The 10,471-nt window shown below is 43.5% G+C and overlaps 1 pseudogene; it reads right to left on the bottom strand.

The window, feature by feature from the left end:
- Positions 1-8,365: 8,365 nt before the first annotated feature.
- On the bottom strand, positions 8,366-9,962 carry LOC128588715 (ubiquitin-40S ribosomal protein S27a-like; annotated as a pseudogene).
- Between the last annotated feature and the right edge of the window lie 509 nt (positions 9,963-10,471).

Below are 10,471 nucleotides of genomic sequence, written 5' to 3'. Positions count from 1 at the left end.
AAAGTCTGTGCCCATCTGACAAGGCTGTGGGTGGTGTATCACAGAGCTCTAAGGAATTTAGCAGAGACACATTTCCTTACTGTACCCCAGGGCAACCCCCAGGCTATGCCGGGTGCTCCTGGCAGCCTGAGACTCAGATAACAATCTCACTGAGCAAAGGCAGCTTGGTATATACTCGTGGTTCTCTCCCAGGGCCAGCGGCCTTGACCTCCCCTGGGAACTTTGTTGGAAATGCAGATTCTCCGGCTCTATCTTACCAAATCAGAAACTCTGGGAGAAGGGCCTGGAATTTGGATTTGAACAGGCCCCCCAGGTGATTCTGTTGCAGGCCAGAGTGAGAGGTATTGGTATATACAAGGGTGGTAGGATGTGAGAGTCAGATTGAGTCTCACATCTGTCACTTATGATTTTGAGACCTTGGGAAGGCTACGAACCCCCCAGAGGCTCAGCGCGGCCCCGTGAATTGCTTTGTGGTGATGTCGGCATCTGAAGCACAGCTGGCCCTCTACAGATGTTAGCTCTCTTTCCCTCTCACTTGGGTTAATGTTGGTTACCGTCAGGAGCAGCCTGGGTGTAGCAGGAGCACTGGCCTTGAGTCCAGTGTTGGCCTATGCCCTTGCTATTTGGGGCATTTAACTAAACTTGTTAATGAACAGTGATGAGTGCCAGGGACTATCCTAAGAGCTCTGCTTGCATTATCTCATTTAATCCTTTCTGCAACCACAGGAGAAATGTTTCAGGTATTATCTCAGTTTTACTACACATGCCAGAAAAAAACAGACTTTATGTGGGTAATAACTTGTCCAAGGTTTAACAGATAGGTTGGTGGAGCTGGGCTTGACTAGTGGTCCGATGCCAGCACTCACACTCCTAACCATGGTACTCAACATTTCCGAACCTGTCCACATTCAAAGCAGAAGCAATCCAGCAAAGGTGCTGATGTTTATTCTGCACCCTCCTACGTGCCAGGCATTTTGTTAGACACATTTCGCTTATTCTCAGTGTCCGTATAAGGCATCACCATGCCAGGTTTTCATCCAAAGCCACGGAGGTGGGAAAATAACACCTCAAACAATTGTGAAAATGGATAAAAATGGTATCTTCTAAATTATATGGCTCTGGAAATTAGCAGGCAATTACTATCTGGGTAGTAAGATGGTGTGTCCCTTAAAACCCAGAATTCCTGTGAACTGATAAATGCCTCCAGGAATTTCTTAGATTTGCTATTCCCACCACTGCCAGCTGTGGGTACCCCAAAGGCTTGGGTCTGGACCCCGGGCCACCAGGGCTCCCTAACTTGGCTCCCATCGCCCCCTGTCTGGTCCTTCCCTGTAGCCACCCCACCGGATCCTTGGCCATCAGGCCATCAGAGCTTCCTCAGCTTTTCTTGGCCTTCTGACTTTCAGGCTGTCCACCCTGTTACACATTAGCACACAAGCTGAAGCTCTATTATTAGACAAACTCCCATGAATCATAATTGCTTTAAGAAGTACTTACACCCTCAGCTTTACATGTGAATATGGATGAACTCTGTGTGGCATCATGAATTTGGGGTCTGCAGGTCTGAGTTCTGTTCATGGCTTTTCCACTAAATAACCGTTTGACCTTGAGCAAGTCATTTCTCTTCTTGGCTCATGATTTCCTCATCCAACCTGCAAACAGGAATGCCATGGACACACAAGTGCTTTATGAACTGAAAAGTACTCTGTAGGCATCAGTCATTACTTACCCTGCTCCCTGGCCATCTCCAAGGACAAACCTTCCTCCTTGTGCTGTGGTTCTTACCCCTGGCCTCACATTAGAATCACCCAGAGAGCTTTTAAAAACTGCCTATGACTCACCCTGAGACGTTCTGATCTAATTGGATCTGGGGTGAGGACTGGGCAAGAGTACATTTTTAAACTCCCTAGGTCAGTACTGTATTAAAGGGCCGCGGCATTAGGAACGTTGAGAACCACTGCCCAGGTGGCTGTAATGGGAAGGCGGTGTTGAGGAGCTTTGGCCCACAATGGAATGAGGAGCATATTGCTTCCCTCCTCCTCTTTCAAGTCTTGGTCCAGCTGCCTTGTGCCGGCTTCTCCCTGCAGCACTTGCTGCGTTCCAGAGGCCTGAGCACCTGGACAGGCCGCTCTTTGCAAATCTCTTTCCAAACCTTCAGCTTGGGCACAGTCTTCCTGTTAGCATAGCAGGCCCTTCTTGAATAGTTTGACTAGGAAACTCAGCCAATGGTATTTTTATAGATATTTCATTATGTTTAATGAAAACCAGCTCCCTCTTCTCGTTGGGACACAAAGCCTGCTAGAGATCTCCGCTTGAGGTGCTGGCAGAACACCCACACTCCACACATGCCCCAAACACCACTTTGCCCATGCTCCTTCTCCACACATAAGCCCACCTGCTCCTTCTGTTGCTGTCGCCGACTCAGCCAGTGACATCTCCTGTGTCACCCAGACTGGAAATGGGACCTTGTGTTGTGTGCAAAGAATGCATGTTTCTGGAGTTTGGTTGCCCGGGTTCAACATCTTAGTGATTTTTGACAAGTAACTTTTAGTCTCTTTGTGCCTCTGTTTCCTATAAAACTTGGATAATAATAATTCCTACCTCTCATGATTTGTTAGAATTAAATAAGAAAATACGTACAAAATGCTTAGTAACATGCACATGGTAAATGTTCAAAGAATGTGAGGCTACAGTATTTATAACCTTCTCTTCTGAAACCCCCACAGTCAATCAACAATCTGGAGCTGCTAATTCCAGCTCTGAAATGTTTCTTACATGCTTCTTCCCCCAGTGCTTCCTGAGTTCCACACACCCTCTGTCCCCAAGCCTCCTCTTTATCTTAGCCTCTATTGTGCCACCAACCCATCTTACTAAAATAGAGTTTGGGTAACATAACCTCCCTACATTAGAAAAAAAAAAAAAGCTGGCAGCCACTTCCGTACGGAGAAAAACAGCCAAACTGCCTGGCATCGCTGCTGTGCTGTGCTGTGAACACTCCTCGCTGATCCGCAACCCATCAGACTGTAGGGTAACTTCCTGAGCTGGCAGGCCAGCTTCACATCCCAAAACATGTGTCTTGCCTGGGTCTTATTTACGATTGCATCACTCCAGGGTGCAACTGGGGTGAGAAGGCTCTTTTGGTTTCTGCCACACAGACTGAGACACATGAGCAACTGTTCTCTGGAGTCACATTGTTGATTGATTATTCTAAAATACTTTTCCCCTAAAATGTGAGCTAGCTTTTTCCAGTAATTTTCATCCACACACTCTACTCCTTGTGAGCTGTAAACAGGACTGAATAGCTACCTAGATACTAATAGCAAAGATCTAAGGAGCAAAGAATTGAAGCAACAAGGAATGTGGATTGATTCCTAGACACAGATGCTGGTGAATGAGCACCTGTTCCCTCAGTGGAAAAATAATCCCATGAGCTATCCTCTCAGTACTTCATCTTTGTGAAGCATCCCTCAGGATGACAGTCACGTTGATTCAGTCATTCTTTGTGATTCCGGTGAGGGCTTGGGTGGAGGACGGGAGGCATGCCTGGGAGCTGGGCTATACTAGGTAGTGAGAGATACAGCTGGACTGTGTATACAGCCCATGAGTGAACTCAGCTACCTTCACTTGGACCATTTCTAGCTGAGTAGATGTTTACATAACACCCCTGATTTGGAATCAGCTGTGGAATTAGCAGAAGCAAGTTAGGTATATGCCTTGTGATTGGAACCAGACATTCAATTAAATTCCACAAACATTCTTGAGCAATTACGAGGGGGAGGGGGTGGGGGGGAAGCAGTGGGCTGAAGTGCTTTGGATGAAAGCTGAATCCTAACTGATCCTGGCCCTTGTCTGTAACCAGAGAGTGCAGACCTGCCTTAAAAAAAAATTTTTTTTTTCAGAATATTCCAGGGGTACAAATGTTTTGGTTACATGAATTGCTTTTGTACAGTTTGAGTCAAAGTTATAAGTGTGCCCATCACCCGGATAGTGTGCCCTGTACCCATTTGGTATGAATTCACCCCTCTCAACACTGCACTTCTAGCTAACCCAGCTTCAAAGAGGAATTCGGGAAGGTGGATTTGTCGTGGTTGCTCAGAGCTGCAGCCGGATGCAAATTCCTCCCTTTGTTTTGCTATCTCGGCGCCCTCTAGTGTCCAACTGGGGCGTAGCCTAAACTAAACATGGAAACGCGGCCCGTGCAGACGAGGGTACACTCCTGTGGTTGGGGACTATGGAAAAACTAGTTGAAATTCCCGCCTTGCCACTTGCTAAACAGACTACGAGGCCTGTCTCACCTCATTAAGCTTTAGCTCTCTCCCGTGTAAAAAGGGGAGGACAATGCCTACAACATCATTTTTCTTGTAAAGATTAATGGGAACGATAATTGGCATGGCACCATTCTAGCATAAAGAAATTGCTCCCCAAAATACATCGTCACTACAACCCTCAGACATAAACTCATCCCGAGTAAGAAGGTTGAAAGATTTATCTAGAACACTCATCACTTGCTTTCTGGTCAATTGTTCATGCCCCACTCCCTTGCTGGATTACCAAGGAGGTAAGGGGCCTTGGATCTCAACACATCTTACAGCGTCTGTCCCCTGACAGGTGCTCAGAACATATCTGTTGAATGGGGCAGAATAACAACTTATTAACTTTACCCTTAGAAACATTGTACAGTGTGATGTAAATTTAGTGTTTCCAAATATCCAAGCAGACTCTCTTGCAGAGCCTGCAGACTCTAAGAGCCAATTCAGCACTGTCTGGTGATTTCTCCTTGTGCTGAAATACCCTAGCCCTGGAATACACTTTGCAGTGTCTGTAAGTCCCACGTAAGGCATGAAAAACATATTCTGCAAAATAAAGTCTGGGATGGGGACTCCTGTGCAATGAATCCCCAAGGAATCTGAAAAAGAGAGTAAGCCCCTGGGATAGATGGGGAGGAGCTTGGTTACCAGAGGTGGAGGCCAAGGGCCAGTTGTGGCCTTTAAAAGTCAGAACCCAAAAACCCGCCTATGCTTCTTCTCTTATGTCTCTAAAATGAGAGTGATGCTCCCATCCTGAGGCACTTGGAATGCACTCTGATGGGCCAACTCAATTAACAAGTGCCAGATGAATTCAATTATGCAAATACATTTGAGTCCCATACATCATCTCGAGTCGGACATGACTTCAAATTTCAGTGAAGAACAGATAGAAACTGCTAAGAACTTGAATATGAACATGTAATAAATTATTTAGCCAAAATTATTCTTCTGATAGCACAAGTTCAGAAGCCCACAGTCAAGAAAAGAAAGTAAACAAAACATAAATGAATCAATTTCATTTTTAAACCCAAGAAATATGTGAGAAATTTTAACTATGATATTACTTTTAAGAAGATAAATTTGGGGACAAAAACTTGCTTGTTCTGAGTTGCACAGCCCCTTCATGATATGCAGAAGCCGACTTGGACATTGAGAACTGATTAGAAACCGGTTACACAAATTAATAGAGTGCAACATCGGTTCTTTGTTTAGGATAACCTGAAAACAATTTAAGGATGATGGCGTCTAGAAAACCCCAAAGCTTTTGGAAAATAACAACCTCACAGGGGAACTTAACAGTAGGTCAAATTAAAGTGCGGGGGGGGCTTCGTAGCCTTTACTGAATGGCAAATAACCAGATTTGGGGCCTTGACATGATCATGAAGAACCTCTGAAGGAGATTTAGTCTCTGCATCCAGCCAAATCTTGCCATCCGTGCAAGAAGGAAAGGACTGGGTCACCTATGTGAAGAGCTGGGATCCCTGTGAGACAAACAGTGGGGGTGTACTGAGATCCTATTTTTAAAATAATATCAAAATAAAATATCCGTCAACTATAACATCCATAGATGTAAGGGGCTGATAACGTGAATTGAATGTCTGCCACACATCAGGAACTGTTTTCGTTGCTAGGAATGAAAGAATGAGCCAGACTTGGGTACATCCTATTTGTGTTGGGCTTATATTCTTCTGGAAGGAGGCAAACTATACCCAAACAAACAAGATTATTTTAGATAACAAATAGTTTGGAAAAACATAAAGGAAAAATTTCAAGGAAACACAAAAGTAGAGAGTATAAAGCATTCCAATATGTTCCCCAGATTCAACGATTATCAGTTTTCCCTGCATTTATTTTATTGGGTCCTTTTCCTATTTCCCTTCCTCCTTCCTTTCATTCCTTCCTTTCTCTTTTTTGCTAGATAAATTAGAAAATTATGAATCATATAGCATTAAGATATAACCTGACATTTTAATTATAATTATATTATAATTGTATGAGTCATGTAACTATAATTATAAAATAATTACTGAATATAAAAGAATGTTAACAATAAAATTACAGGCCAGGTTTAATGGCTCACACCTGTAATCCTAATTCTCTGGGTATTAGGTGGATTGCTTGAGCTCAGGAGTTTGAGACCAGCCTGAGTAAAGCAAGACCCTATCTATACTAAAGGTAGAAAAACAAGTCAGGCGTGGTAGCAGGTGATTTATAGTCCCAGATACTCAGGAGGCTCAGGCAAGAGGATTGCTTGGGCCCAAGAATTTGAGGTTGATGTGAGCCACGACATCACAGCACTATACCCGGGGTGACAGAGTGAGCAAAATTACAAAACAAAACAAAATTACATAAATAGCCCATAATCTTATCACCTGGAATTAGTAATTACATTTAGGTGCTTTTTCTTCCATTAAAAAAAAAAAAAAACCTTTATTGCAAGATAACATGCTATTGATACAAATCATGAGAGTCCAGCTTGCTGACAATCATAAAATGAACACATTTATGTAACTGTCAGTCCAGCACTCCGGGTTCACTTTACTCCTTACCATTTATTTATCATTTCCCACATACTGGATTCATTTTACATTTCTTCTATGCCTCTATTTCCTGTAAAATGCTCATTAGATTTAAGATCAGGATCAGTAAAAGTTCCGTGCTGAGTCATCAAGGAGCCAGAAGCAAAGAAAGAAACAGTAATACTGATCCTGTCTTTATTTAAAATTTGGGTGTTTTGTTTATCTTGGAGTTTTTTGCATCTACTGTGATTTAAAAAAAATATTCCAGGGCGGCGCCTGTGGCTCAGTGAGTAGGGCGCTGGCCTCATATACTGAGGGTGGCAGGTTCAAACACAGCCGTGGCCAAACTGCAACAAAAAATAGCCGGGCATTGTGGCGGGCGCCTGTAGTCCCAGCTGCTCGGGAGGCTGAGGCAAGAGAATCGCTTAAGCCCAGGAGCTGGAGGTTGCTGTGAGCCGTGTGAGGCCACGGCACTCTACCGAGGGCCATAAAGTGAGACTCTGTCTCTACAAAAAAAAAAAAAAAAAAGAAAGAAAGAAATCCAACAAAGGTTATTTACATTGATTGCTGTGTTTTTTTTTGTCATCCCATATTCTTGGTCCTAGCTAGAGGCTTCGTCAGTCTCAGATTCAATTTTTTTGGCAAGAATACATCATGGTTGACAGAATGTCCTGTCTGCTTCACATTAAGAGAGACTGCTTTCTAGTTGTCTCTTTTTGTTATTATTTTTTAAGAATGATAAGTGGAGGATGTCCACTATCATGGCAACTATTCCACAGTGTACTGGAAATCCTAGCAGTGTGATAAGAAAGAAAAGGCATTCATATTGGAAAAGAAAAGTTAAAACTGTCTCTTAGCTCAGAAGATGTTATTATTTACGTGGACGATCTCAGGGAATCCACAAAAAAAGCTTTTAGGACTGAGTGTAGCAATGTCAACAAACAATAATCAATCACATTTCAGTAGCTACAAATGAACAATTGCCTATGAAATTTATAAAGTAGCACATCTAAAGTAGCTCTAAAAAAAAAAGAATATGATATTCTTAGCTATAACTCTAACAAAATATGTGCAGGATCAATGTGCTGGAAACTACAAAATACTGATGGAAGAAATTAAAGACCTAAATAAGTGAGGCGATATATTCCATTCATGTATTAGAAGATTTATGACAATTAAAATGTCCAACTTCCCCCAGCTCATCTACAGATTTAAGGCATTCTTAAACAAATCCCAGTGTGATTCTTTATAGATATAGGTAAGTGGATTATAAAATTTACATTTAAAAGTAAAGGAACTAGAATACTCAAACAATTCTGAAAAAGAACGAAATTAAAGATCCATACTGCCCAATTTTAAGACATAAAATAAAACTATAGTGATCATAACACTATGGAACTGACTAGAAGGTAGACACAGAAATAAATGAAAGAGAATAGAGACTCCAGGAATAGACCCATACAATAGTTTTAAAGAGCTTTATTGATGTACAATTGAGTTATAATAAGCTGCATATATTTATAGTTTATGGTTGTTGGATAAGTTTTAACATACGTCTGTATCTATAAAACCATCACCCTTATTAAAATAATGAACTGTCCATCATCCCCAAACGTGTCCTGTGCCCTTCAGTGACCCCTTCTTCCCACCCAGCTCCACTGCTCACCTCATTTATATTAGTTTACATTTCCTGAAATTTTTTTTAACATTGGTTCATGTCTTTTATTAACTCATATCTAATCACTTGTCTTCTGGTTTATTGAAGCAGTAAGTTAGATAACATTTGCCACAATAATGTCTATGGAAGTGGCTGGCCATAAAAACTCCAGCCCCACACTCATCTGAAGGACACTCTCCATGAAGGCGACTAATTTTGCCATTCTCATCCACCTTACAGCATTTCAGGACAGCCAGCTTCACCTTCTTTCTCTTATGCTTATTCTTCTTAGGAGTGGTGTAAGGCTTCTTTTCTTACTACCATGAAGTCTTTTTTTTTTTTCTTTTTGGTAGAGGCAGAGGCTCACTTTGTTACCCTTGGTAGAGTGCTGTGGTGTCACAGCTCACAGTAACCTCCAGCTTCTGGGCTTGGACGATTCTCTTGCCTCAGCCTCCCGAGTAGCTGGGACTACAGGCGCCCCCCACAATGCCCGGCTGCGTTTTTGTTGCAGTTTGGTCTGGGCCGGGTTTGAACCTGCCACCTTTGGTATATGGGGCCGGTGCCCTACTCACTGAGCCCCAGGCACCGCCTACTACCATGAAGTCTTAACACAAGATGAAGCATGGGCTCTTTTTAAATGTTGTAGTCAACATCTTCCAGTTTGCCAGCAAAAATGAGTCTTTGCCGATCAGGAGGAATTCCTGACTTATCCTTTACATTTTCTGTTGTATCGTAGGGTTCAACCTGGAGAGTAATGGTCTTCCCCAGAAGGGTTTTTACAAAAATCTATCTTGGTGGAGGCTCCATCTCAGATGACAGAAGTGTCACGTGGCCAGGTCAGAGGGCAGGCAGGGCTAGTCCAGGTAGATGCCCAGAAACACTTGGATAGGAATCTACACCGCGTAAAGGTCACTTTGGCTGCTCTGTGGGGAATGGACACGTAACAGTGAATTATGAGAAAATGCTTTTTCATTTTAAAAAAATAATTAAAGAGAAAAGTCATCATGTCTCAAGAGGAGAGGTCCAAATAATAGGAACATTTAACGGGGACTGAGGACTGGAAGGTAGAAGGAAGAAAACAGTTTGGCTTTTACAATTTGGTTGTCCTTTGTGGTTAGACCTCTCTTGTTTGGCGAGCTCCAGTGATGTAGAGCCAGAGCCAGTGTGTTCCCTTGGCCTTCTGTTTCAGAATAAACAAACGTGTTGTCTCCAAGCTTCTCAGAGGGTCTCAGGTACAGGCTGACCCGATGCCGACCACAGAAGCTGCATTGCCAGCTTTCTCACAGCTCACAGCCACGGACCCTGTTGCTATAAACACAGGACTCAGGAGGCCTTGGGCAAGTTTGAACACCTCCCGGAGAGAGTTTCTAGGCCATCCCAATGCCTTATGGACAAATGGAGCTTCATGGGCAGGGCTAGCACCTCTGACCTTAGAAAATACTGGAAAATCAGTGTGATCAAGGCTGTCAGGAGCCCCATGAGTCACAGCTGCTGTTGCAGAAAGAGCTGGGACTTGGGAGAAGCCAGAGGTGGTGTCTATTTGCTGGACCCCCTGGCCAGCTACAAAAATATCCAATCAAACCTCCAAATCCAGGTTCACAAAATGGCTGTACAGACATTAATCCTGACAGAGAGAAAGAGAGGAGAGAGGGAGAGAGAGCTGGAGAGGGCGAGGGGCAGGAGCAGGACAGGGACGACAGACTTCAGCCTGAGTTCTAAGAATTGTTGACTCCTCCCTCTTGGCTGTCCCAGAGTCGCTGATTTCCACTCAAAGGGGCCGTTTCATTTGGCTTCTGGATGTTGCTGTACCTCTTCCCTGCTTTATCTCTCCTCTTCAAAGCCCTAGTCACCTTGGTCCTAGGCAAATCTCTCCTCAATGAAAGAGGTGGGCCTGTCCCTGTTGGCATCACTGAGCACGAGGACCGCAGCCAAGCCCCAAGGCTCAATGTCAAGATCCCTTTTAAATGGAAGCGATTCGATACCCTTTG

Source organism: Nycticebus coucang, chromosome 6 (assembly GCF_027406575.1).
Source record: "Nycticebus coucang isolate mNycCou1 chromosome 6, mNycCou1.pri, whole genome shotgun sequence".
NCBI classification, from domain to species: Eukaryota; Metazoa; Chordata; class Mammalia; order Primates; family Lorisidae; genus Nycticebus; species Nycticebus coucang.
The sequence above is the reverse complement of the archived record's forward strand: the minus strand, read 5'-3'. Positions and strand labels throughout refer to the sequence as shown.